Here is a 21,762-nt window from a genome sequence, read left to right on the forward strand (position 1 = left end):
CCGTGTCCCCTGCATCGGCAGGCGGACTCTCAACCACTGCGCCACCAGGGAAGCCCCACTTGAAGTCTTTGGATTTTTGGGTTTGGGTTTTTTTTTGAAAGAGGAAACAAGATTTCAGCAGGTAGAGATGTTGAAACCACATTCTAGATGGAGGGCAGAGTATGGACACAGGCAGAGGGCTATGGAGATGCAAGGCCCAGCCACAGTGATGGGCCAGACAACTCAGGGCAGGGCTGGCAGGAGAAAACTACAGGAGACCCTGGCCTTTATCCCATGGGCACAGGGAGCTGGGGAATACTTTAAGCTGGGGAGTGACTTTATCAGATTTGGGCTTTAGAAGAGAACAGTTGACACCCATGTTCATAGCAGCATTATTCACAACAGCCAAAAGGTGGAAGCAATCCAAGTGTCAACTGATGAATGAATGGATGAACAAAATGTAAATATCTACAATAAAATATTATCAGCCTTAAAAAGGAGAATTCTGCAATATGCTATGACATGGAGGAACCTTAAAGATACGCTAAGTGAAATAACGAGTCACAAAAAGCCAAATATTGTATGACGACACTTATATGAGACTTCTAGGGTAGCCAAATTCATAGACACAAAAGGCAGAATGGTGGTTGCCAGGGGCTGGGGAAAGGGAAGAATGAAGAGGTGTTTACTGGGGACAGAGTTTCAGTTCTGCAAGATGAAAAGAGTTCTGGGGATGGATGGTGGTGATGATTGCACAGCGACGTGAATGTAGTTAATGCCACTGAACTGCACACTTAAAAAGGGTTATGGTGGTAAATGTTGTGTTATGTATGTTTTGTCACAGTTAGAAATAGTTGGAGAGAGAGAGAGGGAGCAGGGTGGACCCGATCACGCCTGGACCTCCTAGGCATGGCCCACGACTGGGGAGGTTGTCCATCGCTCGCCCGCAGCGACAGCTGGGTCGGGGTGGGAGCAGGTGAAGGGGCGATTCAAGCAGCATTTTCAGAGGCCATGTGGGAGTCTATGGATGTGAGGGCATGTAGGAATCCTGCAGGTAAGACGGGCAGATTCCCACTCGGGCTGATTTAGAATCTGCCACCACGATGCATGCAAGCAAGGGGTTTGCGCTCCTCTGAGCTTGTGGACACACAGTCCTGATTTTGTTTGAGCTTATCATTCCATATGTGAAAGAGCACCCGGCTCCCTGAGGCCCTGTTCCTGAGATGGCCCTGCCGGACCCCATCCCGTCGGTTCCACGCTGTGCAGAGCCTCGTACCTGCGGCCCCGGGAAAGGCCACGAGGGACGGCCAGGGGGGCCGCGGCCAGGCTGCCAGGGGAAGGTCTGCAGGAGGACGAGTGAAGCAAAGAGCCCACGCTCAGCTACAGCTAGCTAATCCCCAACTGTCAAAAGTGAGATTTTGACACTGGGAGTCAAGTGTCAGATTTCCGTCCCCAGAGCCCTCTAACGGCTGACAGGTCTGCCCGCGCAGCAGTGGCCTGTGGTGTGTCCTGGGAAACAGCGACGAGGGGCTGAGCGCTCACGAGTCCATGGGCCGGGAGGGCATGGTGGCTCCAGGTTTTCCCTAATAGAAGATACATTAAAATGATACTCTCTTCGGGCCTCCCACAGCGGGTTGTGAAGCTGGGGTGGAACTTTCTAGACACATATCAATAATCATCCCTACGTATTGCTACAATCAGTGAAGATCGTATTAAAGTTGATCGAGATCATGCGGATGGAATTCATACTTAGCTAATTTGGGTAGAAAAAGTCATGGAATATTGTACTGCATCAACGGCATCAAAATACTTCATGTGGCTAAAGCATACATACTAAAAGTAAGTAACACTTCCACTTATTTTAAGGGGTGGAACATATTATTTTCAAATAGCCTTTTGAGTTTCGAGTCCTATCTTCAATGTACTGCAGGACACCTGTGTTTCCAATTGTTAAAGCACAGCCACTCCAGGCATCTGTCCCATTTCAACATCTTCTTGGTGAGAATTAAGCTAGCTGGTTTCTGTTTCCTGTTATCCTTCTAGCCTGGCTTTCTTCCTTCTGGTGTTACAGAAGTAACTGAGGTTGAAAGATCCGGGTAGGTTCCAACGCTCCATTAACCGGTCACGTGGTCCTCCGACCATGTTACCTATGGACACCAGTGCCTCAGACAGCACCCAGTTCTATAAAAGCTCTGAAAGCATGAGTGGTTCTGTCTACACATCTCCACCGATCATTCACAGGGAATTAAAATACTGACACAGCACATTTTTTCTAATACAAGAATTTCAAACTGCTTCTCAGACTTACTATTCTTGGTGAATTGCGAGTGTGTATGTGGATAATAGGTGGGACTTGTTGAATACCTCTCACATCACAAGCATAACCACGCTTCCTTACTTTTAACGCTATGGTGGGGGGTGAGACGAATAAGTCTTAGACATAACAAACACTCGTAACAGAGTACTTTCGTTTTTAAAAAAATATTAAATATAGATTAAAATTTCCAGAAAGGTATGCTGTTTAAAACCGACACAGTAAGCATTTGGAAAGGTGTGATATGACTCCTGTAAAATTTAATCTCAGAGAACAATTTTAAGCATTGGATCAATTAGAGCACAAGTCATCTCACACCAGTCAGAATGGCCATTATCAAAAAATCTACAAACAATAAATGCTGGAGAGGGTGTGGAGAAAAGGCAACCCTCTTGCACTGTTGGTGGGAATGTAAATTGATACAGCCACTATGGAGAACAGTATGGAGGTTCCTTAAAAAACTACAAATAGAACTACCATACGACCCAGCAATCCCACTACTGGGCATATACCCTGAGAAAACCGTAATTCAAAAAGTCATGTAAAATGTTCATTGCAGCTCTATTTACAATAGCCAGGACATGGAAGCAACCTAAGTGTCCATCCACAGATGAATGGATAAAGAAGATGTGGCACATATATACAATGGAATACTACTCAGCCATAAAAAGGAACAAAACTGAGTTATTTGTAGTGAGGTGGATGGACCTAGAGACTGTCATACAGAGTGAAGTAAGTCAGAAAGAGAAAAACAAATACCGTATGCTAACACTTATCTATGGAATCCAAAAATAAAAAAAAGAAAATGGTCAGAAGAACCTAGGGGCAAGACAGGAATAAAGATGCAGACCTAGTAGAGAATGGACTTGAAGATACGGGGAGGGGGAAGGGTGAGCTGAGACGAATTGAGAGAGTGGCATGGACATATATACACTACCAAACGTAAAATAGATAGCTAGTGGGAAGCAGCCGCATAGCACAGGGAGATCAGCTCAGTGCTTTGTGACCACCTACAGGGGTGGGATAGGGAGGGTGGGAGGGAGGGAGACGCAAGAGGGAGGAGAGGGGATTCCCTGGTGGCGCAGGGGTTGAGAGTCTGCCTGCCGATGCAGGGAACACGGGTTCTTGCCCCGGTCCGGGAAGATGCCACATGCCGCGGAGCGGCTGGGCCCGTGAGCCATGGCCGCTGAGCCTGCGCGTCCGGAGCCTGTGCTCCGCAATGGGAGAGGCCGCAACAGTGAGAGGCCCGCGTACCACAAAAAAAAAAAAAAAAGGGGGGGAGGAGATATGGGGATATATGTATATGTATAACTGATTCACTTTGTTATACAGCAGAAACTGACACACCATTGTTAAGCAATTATACTCTAATAAAGATGTTTAAAAAAAAAAGACGACACTCCCTACTGTGACACCATTCAGAGGATAAGGGGCCTCCAAAGACAAGGATAACAAAAACTTGTTTGGGGTCGATTTTCAATACAGGGTCACCCTTCGTGTGTTCCACAGACACTGCATGAACAGCCAGGCTACAACCAGCGTCAGCAAAATACTCGTGGAAAAGAATTACCTGTAGTGGCTCCAATTTCAGGCAACAAAGGCCTGATGATTTTATTTCCACTTTACAGTATAATGCAAACACCCAGCCCATCACACCAATGATTCCCCTCTTGGTGGGGATCCTTACAAAGTATTCTGAAAGCAGGGCAGACAACCAGGGTTACTTGGTGTCTGCACCAACAATCAGAGTGGAAAGTCTGGGAAACACTAACAGAAAAAGGAGAGCCTTGCCGGGCCGTGGTTTACCGTGTACTAACGGCTTGGTCATACCGTTTGTGCTAATAGTCTGGATTTCCTTTAATTAAGAGGCAGCTGTATTTGATGTACCTAGCTCCTTCCTAAGAATAACCGGCATTCTATGCTATAGAGACATTCAAAGGAAGAAAATCTGTTCCGGGTCATTTAGTTTGCTTTTCTCCTTGGATGAATTCTGGATCAGCTGCTACCGTATTTCACCTTTGCCCCAGATGGCACGGAGTTATTGCTGTGAGTGCCTACCTACTCGGCATGCAGTGTCCCGTTCGGTGCTCTGACAGAGGTAGAGACTCTACCCTCAATCCCAAGCGAGGACTCTTGACGCCGTGCCCATGGTCCCACAGCCAGTTTGAGCCCAGTCCGTCTATAAAGAGATGCCTTTAACCACTGTCTTCTAATTGGCTCCATGAAAGTCTGGTAACCAAGAAAACACAGACAAAACCACTTTAAAAGCATCATGGAAGGTCCTATCGTGCCAGGGAAGATGCACATGCACATCTCCAAAGGTAAATTACAGTGATGTCCAAGGTCATGCTAAGGCCATCGGGCAGTCCCAGCTGTGTTTACCTAAACTTCACCAACTTCATCAGCACTTGTAACTCAAATTCCACGCAGGGCCCTGGAGCCAGCTTACACAGCTTAACAAGGCACACGGCTGTCACCTACTACTCACACGCTGGCCCAGAGAAGCCCTGTGTCATTACAAAAAATTATTTTAAATACCCCTCATTACTGCTGGAAAACCAGTGGACGAGGCTAGAGCAGGAAGGCCTAAAAGAGTCTGGGTCAGCATCCCTGTTAGCAAAATACGTATTGAGAACATCCCCGTAATACATGATTATTTAATTACAATGCACATAGGTAGCTGTACTAATACATGTTATGTATTAGGAAACAGAAAATGATGAGAGAAAAATTAAATAGAAGTTTCTGTTCCTCATTGGAGTATTTTCCTAGTTAATGAATATGTTAATGAATTTTTATTTGACTGATTATTTTCTAGCCCTGTGATAATACACATAATATGTATTCAGATGATTTTTTTGAACCCTTCTTTCACCTCACAGTTACCTTTTCTGTGTGTGTAGTGAGAAAGTTTAAGATTCACTCTCTTAGTACATTTCTACTAGACAAGAGAATATTATTAACTATAGTCACCATGCTGTACACTAGATCCTCAGAACTTACTCATCTTATAACTGAAAGTCTGTATCCTTTCACCAGCATCTCCCCACTTTCCCCTCCCCGCAGCCCCTGGCAACCACCATCCTCCTCTCTGGTCCTATGAGCTCACTGTTTGTTTGTTTGTTTGGGGTTTTTTTTGATCCCACACATAAGTGAGATCATGCAGCATTTGTCTTTCTGGGTCTGCCTGTTTCACTTAGGATAATGTCCTCCAAGTTCATCCATGTTGTTGCAAATGGCAGGCTTTCCTTCTTTTTTTATTGCTGAATAATATTCCATTGTATCACATTTTCTTCATCCATTCATTCATCGATGGACATTTAGACTGTTTCCACATCCTAGCTCTCATGAATAATGCTGCTATGAACACAAGGGTGCAGATATCTCTTTGAGATACTGATTTAGCTTTCTTTGGGTATACATCCAGGAGTGGAATTGCTGGATCATGTGATAGTTCTATTTTTAGGTTGTTTTTTTTTGCGGTACGCGGGCCTCTCACTGTTGTGGCCTCTCCCGTTGCAGAGCACAGGCTCCGGACGCGCAGGCTCAGCAGCCATGGCTCACGGACCCAGCCGCTCCACGGCATGTGGGATCCTCCCGGACCGGGGCACGAACCCATGTCCCCTGCATCGGCGGGCAGACTCTCAACCACTGTGCCACCAGGGAAGCCCTATTTTTAGTTTTTTGAGGACCCTCCATACCGTTTTGCATAATGGCTGCACCAATTCACATTCCCACCAGCAGTGCTGAGGGTTCCCTTTTTTCCACATTCTTGCCAACCCTTGTTACTTCCTGTCTTCTTGATAATAGCCATTCTGACAGGTATGAGGGGATACTCGTTGTGGTTTCAATTTGCATTTCTATGTACCTGTTAGCCATTTGTATATCTTCTCTGGAAAAATATCTATTTGGGTCCATTTTTAAAGTGGATTACTTGTTTTTTTGCTATTGAGTTATATATTTTGGAAATTAACCCTTTATCAGACATCTGGTTGCACACAGACTTCTTTCACCCTAATTTTAATCTTTTAAAAGCAGGAAGCCAGATCAAGTACACAAATACATTTTTTCATTTAAAAAACATTTGGACTGACTATATTAGGTTTTTTCTTTTCAGGCCTTTTTATACAGAAGTTTTTCTGTATACCAACACTCCAATAGTGCATAATCCTCTAAACTGACATCTGCAGTAACCAGATGCTGGAGGAGATCCCCCCCAGAGCTGGCCTTGCTGCTAGGACTTAGGCAGCAATCTATCAGGCCTGGGGTTGGGACCATGACGCTGCAAAGGCCTTCCCTGCGGCCAGGAGGCTCCGAGCGTGTGCTCATGCCTGGCTGTATGACTCCCACTAGCCTGCAGTCTCCGGCAGGGTCGCCTCCTCCTGTATAGCTGCGTTCTTTTTACTTCACAATTTCGCTGGAATGGCCCTAGTTTTGCAACTCTCATGTCTCAGCTACTTTCAGGAAATAGACTAATTATAAATAAATATAAATTGAAGGCAAACCTTTTGTGACTTTTTCCTTATTTTATTGATCTAAACGAGGCATTCTTTCAAAATTGTCTGAGAAACCAAAAATAAGAAAGGTATGAATCAGAGGTTGACACACTAGTAAAAGAGCAATTACTTTTTCCCCCTTCACTCTTTCTAGAGAAGCACAGTTACCGGCGATTTCTTCCAGCAAAAGGCAATCAGTAAGAAGCAGTCTCACATTTCCAGGGGGACCGTTTCAGCCTGCCTTCCCTGAAAACATTGTTCATGTGAAAGGACCCTTTTCATTAAGAGAGTGTTTTTGAAACTGTCTCAGTTTGGGGTGTGTCTTACAGGTGGGGTGTGTCTTACAGGTGGGGTGTGTCTTACAGGTGGGGTGTGTCTTACAGGTGTTCTTTGAAAAGGATTCTGCAGTCAAATAAACTTGAGTGACCACAGGTCATGACAACACCAGACAGGCCTCCTTACTGCAGGACTACCCAGAGTCCTTAACATGAAATGTGCACAGGAAGTAGCCTGGTACATGCAGGGCCTTCCACTGAAGGCTTTTTTCCAAGAACTAGTCACACTAACATGGGTCTAAGGAACAAAGCCGGGAACCACAGACTGAAGAAGCACCAGGCCACGTGCTGCCCTTGAAAGGAGAGCCGTAAGCAAGGTCAGTGACGCTTTGTCAGTGGACCCTCTGAGGACCAAGGAACTAGATCGCCCTTCATTTACTGGGGGCAGATTGACGCTTAAAGAGGGCCTCCCCTTGGCCAGAGCAGAACAGTCAGAGAGCAAATGAAATTCAGTGGCTTAGATGCTTATTCTTTTCAATCTACTCGGGCCAACCCTCTCGAGAGATAAAACCTACCAGTCTAAAGATTCAGGCCCACACTGCGAGGGCTTGGGTGGAGGAGACCAGAAGCTATGGTCACGTTGTGATAAAATCTGCTGCACCGTCCTGGGACCCTGGCTGCCCGCAGTACCCACGGCACCGCCCAGTACTGCCATTCGAACCACATACGACGCTTAAAACTTTCTCGTAGCCACAGTAATAAAAAAGTAAAAAGAAACAGCTGAAATACATTTTAATAATGTCTTTTATTGCATGCAATATACCCCAAATATTTTTGCTTCGAGGTGTCCTTAATTTTAAAAAGTGTTAAGATTTTTCACATACTTTTCCTTGTCCTGACTTAGTACAAGAAAAAGTATGCGAGAAATCTTATTTTTAACATTTTGAAAAATCCAGTACATACTTTCGCCACATAGCACATCCTAGTTCGGACAAGCCACATTTCAAGTACCCAAAAGCCACTGAATGAGGCTCATGGTTACCTTATTGGATGGCAAAGGTCTAGAAGTCACATGAATAACCACAGCGGCGGCAGCAGCAATAAAATAGTTAATTTTTGTTGAGCACTTTCTACATGGCAGGCACTTTTCATGCATCACTTCCCTGAATTCTCATCGTGGCCCTAAGCCCTAGCTGCCACTGTGCTGGTGTTTGGCAGGTGAGGAAACGGAGGCACAAAGAGGTGCTTCTCAAGGTCACACAGTCACTAAGTGATGGTGCTGACTCTGAGGCCGCGGGACCCTCTGTGGACACGGTCCAGAGTCCTCCCGTTAGGCCATTTCCCTTAAACTCGGCAGGTACCTTAGCTACCGTGAGGTCTGACCCCCTTTTACAGATGGGAAAACTGGGGTCAACTGCTGGGAGAAAACATATAATACAGAAATTCAAATTAAGTTCAATCAGTTACGTAGCTGGGTGTAGTCACACTAAATTTGATTAAATGTGTCTAATTTATAAAAAACGTTATCAGTTTGGCTCTCTAAAACTTATTAATTTATTCAGAGAGCGACACTTATTACATTCATATAGAGAGGGCAAGAACTAATATATAACAAACATTTTTAAAAAGTCTTACACTCGTTTTAGAACTAATAGTTATGTCGAGGTCTTCAGCCCCCTTCTATTTATTCCTTGATTTTCTCAACCAGGGTGAGGCAGATTTGGGGGAGCTTGAAGCCTAAGCAAGCCTGGAGGCTCTTTTTAAAAGAAAGCTGGGAGCAGAAGCGGGAGGGTGCCCAAGCCAGCACTTTCTGCTGAGTGGGTGTTTTCCTGCGGGTCTGTATTAGCACATAACTCACAGGGCCCTGCAAACCATGCCCATGAGAGCAACCTTTTCACCTGGCAATCGTAGAATCTCTGTGGACCTCAAGTTTCTCTCTCCGTTAAGTGAGAGTTGGACCAAGAGCCCGTCAGTTCTGAACTCATTCATTCACTCAACAGATACTTATGGAGCCCCTGTTGTAGGCCAGGCGCTATTACAGGCATGACTTTAAAGTTCAAGAAATCATTGTGTTTTATGACACACATGAATTATGGGGGGTGGGGAGTGTTACTGAACTTGAGCTCACAGCCAGATGTGCTTTCAAGTTGGCCTCCAACTCCAACAGGACCCTTGGTCACCTGCCCTGCCCAAATGCCCAGGGAACACCCCACAGGTGTGTGGCCCTGTTCCAAGACTCTAGTAACTCCCTTTCGGCACGGCCAAGAGCATGGTGACTTAGCCCTTTCGGGAGTCTCAGGCAGCTGGTGGGCCAGCACCTCAACACTGACACAGTGATCCCTGCCTGGCAGAAGGTTTCCTCCCCCTCTGCTAGGCCAGTAGGTGTAGGGATCTAAAACCTCAGCGCACACAGCCTCACTTTCAAGTACCATAAAGCAGAAACAGGCATGCATTCACGGCGCACTGTGTAATTCAAACCCTTAAACGCATTTCATCCTTGGGCAGGCTGCTATCAGAGAAAGGCTAGTTCAGAATGCAGCAGCTGCCTTCTCTCCATGACAAAGCTGGGCTAGAACAAGCTGGGTTTTCTTCTGGTTCTGGGGAGCGGCGTGGGGAGAGATTTCTTCACCTAATGGCGCTCTTGCACTGCCGGGAGGGGGACAAAAGAAGGGAAGAGAAAAGCACGTGTTTTCTGTTAAATTTATGTTGTTTCTACAACAGTGATAGAGCCAATTTCTGACTCCAGGACCTCGCGGATTCCTTTCTAAGCAAGTTTATGGGTGGGTATAATTAAGGCGTCTTCCCATGACTCTTGCTTTCACTCGGTAAGCGTTCAGGTTGGACAGGCTGGTGCAGGTGGAGGTGGAATGCTGGCTCGAGTGCAATCATCGGGAATGCCAAACTCCAAGCCGGCTGCTGCACCGCGGGCACACAGAAAACCCAGGCGAAGGAATAATTAACTCAAAGCCAGGAGGAATAAAGCCCGTGAGTGTATTCTGGTGTGATATGAAAAAGACGGATGAGTGAGAGCTGAATACGGTTGGCTTGGCCTAGCCCAGGGTTTCCCCACCTCAGCACCACTAACGTTTTGGGCTGGGGATTTTTCTTTATGGCAGGGACTGGCCCTGGCCTCTGCCCACTAGATGCCTATAACACACCCCAGTGTGAAAACCAACAACTGCTTCAGACATTTGCAAATGTTCCCTGAAGGGGACTGGGGGTTGCAGGGAGCAAAACTGTCCCCGGTAGAGAACCACTGGTCGGGACCTGCATATTCCTGAAATCTGTTAACTTGATTTGCAGCTTAAGTCCTAAGTTTGGAGGTAACACCTTGCGTATAGTAGTCAGTCATTAAATGGTAGTTTGAAGGATAGATACCATTTGATTTGAAACAGGTATTTCTAAAGGATGCCAGCTTATCATATTTGACATGTAAATGTGATAGTCTGTTTTAAAAACAACAAAAGGAAGTTCACAGACAGCTTCTACTTCCCAGTAAAGTCACTGACGACGCTAATTTCCATTTCCAGAGGTAAATGGGAAAGAAGAAGGAACTATTTGTTAAACGTGTGCATGCAAAGCCAAGACCAATGCTCCTCCCCAGACTCATGTGTGGCAGCAAAGTGTGACCTGCTATCATTATTTTGTTTAGATAGTTCTTCTGATTCCCTCTATTTTATGTCTTCCGGTTTGAAGATTCAAAAATTTATCTGGTCGATGGTTCAGAATTTTATAATTTCCTCATACACTTACGTAGAGTAAATTACATGAACCGCCTTTGTAAAGGAGACTCTCACCCACATCCATGCTACACGGAAATATAAAATGAAACAGGAATCCTGCACTGAGCGTAAGAAAGCATATGATCCTTGGGATATGCGTCACAGAATCCAATGAACTTTGCTTTCCCTGTCCTTGAAATTCAATTTTATTTCATTGAAGCCCCTCATTTAGTACCTGTGGTCTTCTCATCCGTGTACCAACTTGGGGCAGATCCAGACATATAGACAGACAGGACATGACTTCTGCCTCTTGTCAGTAATAAATAACCACTAGCCACTTGACTTTCACAACACTCTGGCATGAAGCAAACTCACTGTTCATAATGTTTCTTGGGTTACAGTTAATAGCTATTTCCAAAATAAATGAGGGTCAAACTTATTTTTCTTGGCTGTAATATTTAAGAGTTGTCATGGTTATGACCTTTTAATATGCACTTAAAGTCACCTTATCGTATTCCATGCAAAAATAATTAGTTTTCTTTTAATTGCTAAGGGAGCTCTGAAGATCAGATGTTACTCTAAACTGCCTGCCGATTTCTACTAACTTTAATTAAAAAAAAAAAAAATCTATGCCCCTGAGTTCTTTGGATGATGGTGAATACGGCAGATAGATCTCAGACCCTTCTATATGAAGAGGTCTAATCATGAATGCATGAAGTTAAGATATGTTTTTCCTTGATAACTCAATTTTCATCCAACTACTAATTCCTTAAAAATACTTTTAAACCAATGTATGTTCTTGACTTTAGAGATGAATGCTCTGAGATGTAAAAGAAGAAAACACTTGGCACTCTCCTTCAGACATGCTTGTTTTCCTATGTACACCAAATTAAGTATAAAGAAGGCCAGTGAGAAAATTTACGAATTGAGATCATTATAATCTAATCATTGGCTGGTTTAGAAAGTCCTCCCCCCTTTTTAAAAAATACATTCGTGCTTCTTAGGGAATAAAGACATGTTCAGATTTCGGAAGTTTATTTGAAATGCAGTCGTACCCTAGATATGTTCGATGCATTGCAGCCAGTATTTATTTACTGCTCTCTACATACCTGGCACGGTGCTGGGAGTTATGGGCTGAATGAACCAGAAGCTGCTTGTCACACGGAGCTGACAATCTAGCAAGAAATTTGTACCAGAACATAAATAACCTAGAATGTCCTAAAAGAAGTGCAGAGTACCTCAGGCTCACTCTATGGTTTTATATGTAACTTCTTCCATCATCAGTGACTGACTCCATGGGTGTAGCTATGACAGTTCCCACCACAGAGGCCCAGGCTAATTTACTAAGGCATCCACCATGGTGGACGGTGCAGAATGGCCTTGTGAACTCCTGAAGGACATGCAGTTGCTGGTCACTGAATGTAGATTTCCAAACAGAGCCACACATATTCTTTGTCACATAGCTAATTTCATTCCTGGATGAATAACAAACATCTTCTGATACAGATGCAATGCAAATAAAATCATCACCTGATAATTTTAGAAGTTTATAGTGGAATTCTAAATGTTCCAATGACCTCCTACCTAGTTAACAGCGTCAAGTATATACAAAGGTTACCGAATTTCTCAAGCTCCCATAAACAAGATCAGATAAACATCCAGTGCCTATTGAATGTTAACCTGATATTTTCTGGGAAAAGGCATGCTGTCCCTAAAACACAGTTGTCCAGAAAACATGTGTTATAAGTAGACGCTGAAAAACAAAAACCAAGAAACATCTCTCTCCAGTTACGTGGTGATCTGATGGGGAAACTGCAGAGCAAAGAAGAGTGAGGAAAGCACTTCTAAACATTACTTTGTAGTAGTTCAAACCAGCCTTGAAATAAAAACAGCCATGCGTAAGTAAAAGGCATCGCAAAGGTCTGATTCACCCATTTTGTATTTACCAAAGGTTTTCCCTGATGGAGCACACTGTCACAGCACACAGAGGATGTAACTATGCAGACCTTCCAAGCTCACCGTCTTCTTAAGCATCTCTGGATCCTACTTGACTGTGGGTCTCAGGATTAATATTTCTTTGAAGAAATGCAGTACATACATATACAGTAGTTCTGTGCAGAAATCTTACAGGCAGTATTATAGCTATAGAGGCATGACCCATCTTTTATACTTCCCTAGGTGGCTCATTCCTCCGACCTCCACATGGCCAGATTCCAAGCTTGATGCAGAAAGGCACCCTTACAACAGAACTTTTTGATGAGCAGCTTTCTTTGTTGTAACAAGAGCCAGGGGAGACAAGGCTGGATCTACCCCATACAAAACTTGTTTAAAAACACCCTGTGACCCTCAGGGAGCTCTGAATTTCTGCTTCACTCTCAGTGTATTAGTTAAGAGGACAGTCATGTGTCAGAGCTTAATCAGTTGGTCTAAGAAAGACAAAGGTATCAGCTGGGAGCAAACCCACAGAGGACCCATCTCTTTCCTTCATTCTCAGTAGTTTAGGGACAGTTCCTTGCTCCCAGGCCTGGGGTGGGGGTGGGGGGCTCACGTCAGGCAGTGCTTCCTTTGCAACCATTGTGACAGCACGACAGAGTACGGGAAAAACATGGGATGCGCAGAATGTATTTCTTAAATATCTACACACTCAAGCGTTCCTAGCCTCTCTCTATAAACGAATGCCTCAGTACTAACCCCACAAATGACTGCTCCGTCTCCGACCAGCCCCGGGGCAGAGGGGCTCTGCTTCACCCAAGCACATTCCTCTCTGGACAGAGCTGAAATGCCTCGTGCCTCCGCGGGCCTCTACTGTCTATTCTCAGCCCTGCACACTCCTTTCCCCGTCAACCTGAAGAGGCAGGTGTGGCCCCTAAAAGTTCCTCTCCTTCCCATTACACATCCTCGGTTGTTATAACTGTCCTTCAGGCTTCCACACTACCCTGCCATCTCTACTGCCCCTCACACCTTAAAGCGTGGCGTGTACAAACAGAACTTTCGATACTTGGTTTAGTTCTGCTACCCAGCATCAGCTGAGTGTTTGATGATCAGGTCCTAGTACAGTACGTTGAACAAGGCACCTACCTGTTCGTTCCTCTGAGCCTCATTCATTTAGAGTGAGGTTTCTCACATTTAATACTGTACGGGCCTTTTTGACAGAAAAACAATTGCCACTGGACCCCCAACTGGAGAAACACTGAAATTATAAAAATTCCGTCCACACACCTCTGCTTCTGGCCACTTCTGGGTAACTGGTATGAGATTGTCCTCCTGCTATAAACCACCAGAAAACTGAGTGAAATATTTGAGGCAACTGTTGTCAGGCAGCAGCCACTGGTCAGTGCAAGGCTGAACGACAGAAGAGAAGGGAAACGCATGGTAAATGGGTGGGTCAGTATAAAATAACAGCTTTCCTTTTCTCCTCTTAATGTCCTTATATACAAGTGACTGTTAAGATATCCCTGGAGGGTGAGGTTTACCTACACACATGCATACCATCGGGGTGTGATTTATTGCTACAAAATGGTTCAGTCCGCACATAAGTTCAAAAGAATTTAGATGATCCTCAAAATGAATAAACAAGATTTAAAAATCTCATAAAGTCCACAGGCTCTTCCCCCAAAGGGTACATCTGTGGCCCCCAAGTTTGAGAAAGCAACTTTTGAGCAGCTTCATAACCGCTGCCACTACTTACTAAGCTCGAGACAGGGAGCGGGTTTGCTCTCCAGCAGCCCCAGGCGGGGATGCACAGTGGGCTCAACGTTGTCATAGGGACCAGCGCACTTGCGCTGTGATGGGTTCGCTCAGCCCTTTTCCTGCGAACGGTCATGCTGTTCACAGCCCCCTCCCTCCCTCTCGAGGAAGATTCACTGTTGAGGAAAAGGCTGCAGGCAGGGTGTGTTTCCTCCAGTTTCCGGATTGTCACTTTCACACTCCTGCCTGCTCTGTCCTTTTAGTCTGACACCGGGGCTGTGGCCCCCACGGTCCCGGACTTCCCAGGGTCTCCCCGCCTGTGTGTGCTCCTTCCTAACGCCAACCCACCTGAAGCCAGGTTCTCCGTTCACAACCACCCTCCTGGCCCATCTCAGGCCCCATTTGTAAAAACCCTCCCAGGTGCCACATGCAAGGACAGCCGCGTGCACGGTGCTGGACCCAGCACTGAAATACTGCAGACAGCCTGGCGACTCCCTCCCTGCAGCCAGTCCCTGACGGCTCCTTGCCCCAGCTTCCCATCAAGTGTCAAAGTATCCATCTTAGAATCGGCATTCAGAACTGAGATAGGTCTTTTAAGGAAAGTAGTAAGTGTTTTGAGCAGGAAAAAGAAGTCAGCATCTTTCTGGCAGCTTTACCAAAGGATTGAAATCTTACCTCTTACAACTATCAAGCTTATGGTAAACAATTTTAGATGTCAACTTAGAAATGTCAAAGGAGTTCAGAGATTTTCTGAACCAATTCGGTTCTGTGAATACAGAAGCTGGGGCTTGTAATCTACCAGATCACCCTGACAAAGAGATCAAAAAGGGAAATGAGGCTATTTTTTTTAATTAATTAATTTTTGGCTGCGTTGGGTCTTCGTTGCTGCGCGTGGGCTTTCTCTAGTTGGGGCGAGCGGGGGCTACTCTTTGTTGCGGTGCATGGGCTTCCCATCGCAGGGGCTTCTCTTGTTGTGGAGCACGGGTTCTAGGCGCTCGGGCTTCAGTAGTTGTGGCACATGGGCTCAGTAGTTGTGGCTTGTGGGCTCTAGAGTGCAGGCTCAGTAATTGTGGAGCACGGGCTTAGCTGCTGCACGGCATGTGGGATCTTCCCGGACTAGGGACAGAACCCGCGTCCCCTGCGTTGGCAGGCAGATTCTTAATCACTGCGCCACCAGGGAAGTCCCCGAAATGAGGCTATTCTTGCGTGATTATTCAAACAAGATAAAGTGTGCCAAAGGCTATGAGAAAGCTGTGAGGGGCTCTGAAAGCGACATCCTGATTCACAGCCACACACCAGCATCCCAGCGAACCCATTCAGGTTTCCTGCGACTGTCACTCCAGTTCTGAAGAACTCACCAACGACAGGAGACCAAATTCTCACTTTGGGAAACTTGACAGAAGGAATGGGCTTCTGGACTGCAGGCTCCTTTGGGCAGAGACTACATTTGCTGACTGTGGAACCCGGCCCCCAGCAGCTTCTTGGTACACAATATATGCAGTAAACATTTAATGCATGCCTACTGAGTTGAACTGAACTGAAAAGTTGGAAATGAAACATGAATATGATTCTGCTAAATTATACCAATCCATTGAGATAAAGCGCCCCTGCTGTACTGCGAGCACAGTTGATGGCTGTGCACTGGAACAGGTGTAAGAACCAGGGCTCAGCATGCTTGGGGATCTGGGAATCTCTAGAGACTCCCACAAGAGGATCTGCGGTATGGGAATGCATTTGTTGTGTGCACTGGGAGCTGTCTTTACCATGGGATTGGTTTTCTCTTCTCTTTCCCTGTGTGGGTCTAAATATAGCTCCATGAGACCCTGACACTGGGAGGTAACAGACAGGGAAGGAAGATGTGGTTACCCTCCAATGACACTGTCCTTCCGCAAGGATTCTGCAGTTGGTGAGTACCTGTTAAAAGAGGCTTTCTCCTGGGGGGGAATTTTATATATATGTAAGAAGAAGGAATATGCCACCCTGATGCTATCCTTTTCCAACCCTATATTTAAAATAATTTGTAATTAACTTAAAGTGAAGTAACAGGAAGAGCAGTCTCACTTTGAGTTGAAGAGATCGTTTTGCTATTTATACCAAAAGAAAGAACAGATGCAATGCCTTGACTTGGAAGTCCAATACTGTCCTTGAGATCCTGAATTTTCTAATAAAATCTTGGCTTTCCCTATAGGTTTTTTATCTTCTCTACCTAGTGACTGTGAGTCCAGTATTTTAAACTTAGTATAGTGTAACGTACATGCAGAAAAGTGTACAAATCAAAAATATGCAGGTCCACGAATCCCTCACTGAGTGATTCCATCTGTGGAATCAGCATCTGAATCAAGAAACATGACATCACCAGCAATCCAGAAGACCCTCATCTAGGGCACCGATAATTAAAGAAGGCAAAATAGACCAAACAGATGAGAATAAACATGGGTTGGACATAACGGTACACACACAAAAACCCAACCACTTATGATCTGAACGCAATATAAACTTGGCAAATTAACCCCCAAACTAGAAGAGAATGCTTGGCTTGTCCAATCAATCAAGTAAGAAAGCAATCTATCTCTCTATCGCTCTCTCTGTTTCTCTGTTTGTCTGTCTGTCTGTCTATGTTCTCCCTTCATCCCTCATTCCATTTCCTTCCTCATGCTTCCATGGCCTCCAAATTTAAAGACCAAAATTTTCTTAAAAAAAAAAATTAACTTCTAAATAGTACTGTGAAGGCTATGATTTCTATATTATCACCTTACTAGCTAATTAAAATAGTGAGCATTTAGCCTAGGTTATAGTAGATAAAGACGTCAAACTAAATATTTAAAACTTTGTTAAGATGTTCCACTGGGGGCAGTTGGGGATGGGTGGGTGCACAGGACCTCCCTCTGCCTATTTTGCAACTTCCTGTGAATCTGTAATTCTTTAAAAATAAAAAGTTAACAACAGAAAGCTTTGCTGTTGCAGCACACCACCATTCATATTTACATAAGGTGGTCAGTGTTTTATTTTTAGTCTAAGGACTACAACAATTTCAAAAGCCTTCTGAACATCTCTATTAAGTAAAAACAAAACAAAAAATTATTGAGAGAAAAATAAGATCCAAATACTAAGTTCAGACAAATACCTACTCTAAAGTGTGTTTTTTTAAAAAATTTATTTACTTAATTTATTTACTTTTGGCTGCAATGGGTCTTCATTGCTGAGTGTGGGCTTTCTCTAGCTGCGGAGAGCGGGGGCTGCTCTTTGTTGCGGTGCGCGGGCTTCTCATTGCAGTGGCTTCTCTTGTTGTGGAGCATGGGCTCTAGGCACGTGGGCTTCAGTAGTTGTGGCTCGTGGGCTCAGGAGCTGTGGCACACGGCTCAGTAGTTGTGGCTCGCGGGATCTAGAGCACAGTCTCAGTAGTTGTGGCACACGGGCTTAGCTGCTCCGTGGCACGTGGGATCTTCCCAGACCAGGGCTCGAACCCATGTCCCCTGCATTGGCAGGCAGATTCCTAACCACTACGCCACCAGGGAAGCCCTGAAGTATGTTTTGAAAGTGAAGAACTTATTCTCTCAAACGGTATCTAGGGAAGGTACAGCAGTTTACTTCCTTAATCCTAACTTTCCTAACTGCAGGTTTTCTTTTCTCCCATGCTTTAAAAAACAACAACAAAAAAGAGCTAACCATAAAGCTAATTTTCTCAGAAAATAAATGTTTGTTTCCCAAAGGCTTACGTGTCAGGAGCGCTCACTGCTTCCCTGTGTGTCCTGCCTGTTTTCAAATGGCCCGCTCGCAGGCAAGCCACATCTTCACGACTGTGCTGTGTGACTCCAAAGAGCTCAAGGATGGCGAGACCTAGCATGAAGGTTAGAACGCCCTTCAACCCAGTTGTAAATCAAGCGTCTCGTAAATCTTCTCACTGTTTAAAGCAGCTACGCTGCTAACAATGCCTATGAGATAAATTATCGCCTTTGGACTGTTAGCTTTTCCATTTTTGGTGTTTCTTGCAGCAAAAGCAATTTATTTTTACTCACAGATTTAAAACAACTTTAAAAATAACTTTTATATGCTGCTGCTAGGAAATAGCAAGTCTCTAGCATGTTCATTCATGACCAATCTGTTATCTTGCAAATTCAAAAACAATGATAAATAAAATGATAGATAGATAGATAATTGGTACATTTTCCTGGTCCCACAAGAGCACCTGCAGGCCTTAGTACAAACTTGGTGAAGAATAATCGGAAAGCGAAGGACGTTCTGAGGCTGATGCCACAGATAAAGGCAGCGGCCCCCGGGCAGGACATGCTGCAGCTCAGGACCCACCGCAAGTGCCCTAAGCACTACCTGAAACAGCTTAATTTCAGATCAAATAATAACTGAAAGGGGGACTACAGACCCATTTTTTTCTTTCTTTAGAAACTGAACTGTGGCTGAAAGGGCCAAGGGCTCCCGGCAGGGCATCTGTCCAGGGGACCATGAAGACATAAAGGCGGGGGAAACGTGTGTGGCCATCACTGCCATGTGCGCTGCAGTGATGAAAGGAGGGTGAGCAGGCCAAACGGACGAGAAATGGGCCTTCACAGTGGCTGTAATCAAAGTGCTGATGTGAAAACAGCACAGGAACAAATCATCAGGTTGTACAATGAAATCAGCAGCATTTTGAAAACTGGCCCAGGGCCGTACAGGAGCAAACAGCAACAATGCTCTTCCGAGGGAAACTGAGGCCCTGACTGGGTCCACTGAGCCTTCCCGGCCTGGACCCCATGGCCTCCTGAGGATCCCGAGCCAGGCTGGGCATCTGGGGCAGAGACCTGCAGCTGCTGAGGACGCCGGCTCCCGGGCAGGGGCCAGGGCCACGCTGCCTGGGTGGATGAGCTCCGTAAGCGGTGTGACATTGCCCCACCCCAGGTTCCCCATCGACAACAGGGATCATAAAGGTCGTGGTGAGGGTTAGAGGTCAGAGTGCAAGTCAGCGGCGCTTCACACAGTGATAACAGTGAGCTCTTCTGGAATGGACTCCATCCTCTGAACAAACCATTTGCTTTCATCCTCTGGGCAGCCCCAGGAGATAAGCACCATTACTGTCTCCATGCTACAGATGGGGAAACCGAGACTCATGGGGTTACTCAACTTGGCCAACGTGCCCAGCAACCACGGGGAGACTGACCCAGACCCCACACCTTCCTGTGAGTGTGCAGGATACAGAGCCTCAGTCAGTAACTTTTGCCCAGAAAAAGAACCACACAGCAGATCTAGAGATTTTCTGATATATTCCTTGTTTTGTATATTTATAGTTTAGTCCCATGTACACATTTTATTTTTCCTGTTTACAAAAAATTGAACATCAAACAGATGATAGCGATAATAATAATAACGAATAATAACGAACGTTATGATTGCCTTTTCTAGCATGAAAAAGTCATCCGTCAAATGTTGGTGATGACTAGTCCTAGAATCGCTGGTCGCATGCATTCTTTAGCTTACTATAATAACGTTTAGATTGGAAAAATTACTCACAGACATGATCATTTTGGACACAGAACCAGTGAAATTCACAAACGTCCACCTAACGGAAGCCTTTGTTTTCAGGGCAGTTACTCCAAGAGCCCTGAACAATGGGCACATGTGGCCTTTTGACCTCTGGTTTGGTGAGTCCTCTTCACCCCACAAATGTAGTCAATTCTTGGCTAACGAAGTGTCCTCTTTCCCTGTTTGAGTCAAGAAACCCCAGAACATTTTCCCCATTTAATAATGACATTTTAATAAATGACATACACATTCCACTTTACAGCACCCCAAATATAAACGGATACAGATTCTTCAGGAGAATCAATTCTATACCAACTAGTGGGCACAGAAAATTGATAAGCGACCAGAAGCATCTGCGGCAAAATGACACCAACAACACAGCGAGGACAGTCACAGGCGGCCAGAGGGCAGTGGTCGCACGTCTCTGGAGGTGGCACACATGTGCCGCCGACCTGCAAACGTCCCAGCCGCGTGTCAGGATGCACACGACTCCCACCTGTCAGGGCCAGCCAGGACACACCAGGAGGCAGAGGTGTGTGCACGCGGAGGTCTACGCAGAAAGAAACTTCACCGATCAAACGCTGAGGAAACTCATCTGCAGACACGCTCTTCCCACCTCACCGCACGAAGCCACTTCCTCAGACAGAGACGGGCTTCATCATCCCACCCTCTCCCCATCTCTGAGAGACACTGCTGAGTTGGCATTGTGATGGCTCATTTCAAAACCACTGGGTGTTGATTTATTATCATCTGTTACTTTTAAAGCTCCTTTTAAACTCAGCCCATGCCTTTTCTGGCTCGACAGAACGCCTCGTGAACAGGACATGTGACGGTCATGAGATCAGGACTGCGTACTGTTATTACATTACGTGGTACCCAGTGGTTCTCTCTTAATTAAAAAGCAACCTTCTACATAGTGTCCAAAAGTCACCCAGCCTGTGAAACTTCAACAAACATGCACTCAGCATCCCTGCGCTCACCACCGTTGCATTGCACCGTGGTTGCCACCTCGGTCCACCTCTTCCTTGTCACCTAGATGAGAGGATGCAAGCCTAGAAGGGGAATAAAGTCCAACGTCTCCCCAAAATGAAGTCCAAGGAAGAAAGAAAAAATGCAACAGAAGAACGCACTCCTGAGAACTGTCCCCACCGTGGCATCAAACACCCCATTCTCATTGGCTCCTAGGATGGTTTAGACCTTGAATTTTCGACTGCTTCTTTCCCTGGCTATAGTTTGAATGTTTTGTTTCTGCAACTGGGCAACATTATGACTATTTAGTAGCCGTTGCTCAACCTAAAAAGCTAGCTTTTCTAGCCAAGACTTTAAGGACAATCCCTATGTCACGAGGGAACATGGACTCAGGTACCCACCCAAGTCCTCCATCAACCTGGGGCTTTCTCACTTAATGCCCTCCCCCAGCCAGGGACATCATTAAATTTGCATTTAAACAAGAGAAAGTCTCTGGAGGCTGAAAGTGAAGTGAAAATCTGAGCAACTCATCTGACTCTTTACGTTGTCCCGTTTCATCAAATTGCTTAACTGTCTGTTCTGCCTTGGCTGGGAAGACTTTGCTGATTTAAAGTGAAATGGCATAGCTTTTGCCCAAGTAACTTTTGCAAGACTTAGAGGCTCAGTTACTAAAGTGGCCCTGAAATCAATATATTAGCTGCCTGTTCACTGTAAGGGTCTATGCCATCTCAGGCTGCAAAAATCACGTTCTCAGTGACAGCCCCTACACCTGAGTACACAGGCTGCACTGCAGATCAGTTAGTCAGCCT

At 45.4% G+C, this 21,762-nt stretch overlaps 1 protein-coding gene and 2 long non-coding RNA genes across 6 annotated transcripts in view; 2 read left to right on the forward strand and 1 right to left on the reverse strand.

The window, feature by feature from the left end:
* EGFR (epidermal growth factor receptor) overlaps positions 1-21,762 on the reverse strand; it is a 192,954-nt gene that overhangs the window by 160,409 nt on the left and 10,783 nt on the right. The window lies entirely within an intron of this gene.
* The window catches only part of LOC125965415 (uncharacterized), a 175,455-nt gene that overhangs the window by 14,448 nt on the left and 139,245 nt on the right, over positions 1-21,762 (forward strand). The gene's annotated exons all lie outside the window — the stretch shown is intronic.
* LOC125965414 (uncharacterized) lies at positions 6,961-7,813 on the forward strand. The gene is made up of 2 exons (XR_007479266.1): positions 6,961-7,118; positions 7,155-7,813. It is a non-coding gene; the product is annotated as an uncharacterized LOC125965414 (long non-coding RNA).

This window comes from Orcinus orca, chromosome 9 (assembly GCF_937001465.1).
Source record: "Orcinus orca chromosome 9, mOrcOrc1.1, whole genome shotgun sequence".
In the NCBI taxonomy this organism is placed as follows: domain Eukaryota; kingdom Metazoa; phylum Chordata; class Mammalia; order Artiodactyla; family Delphinidae; genus Orcinus; species Orcinus orca.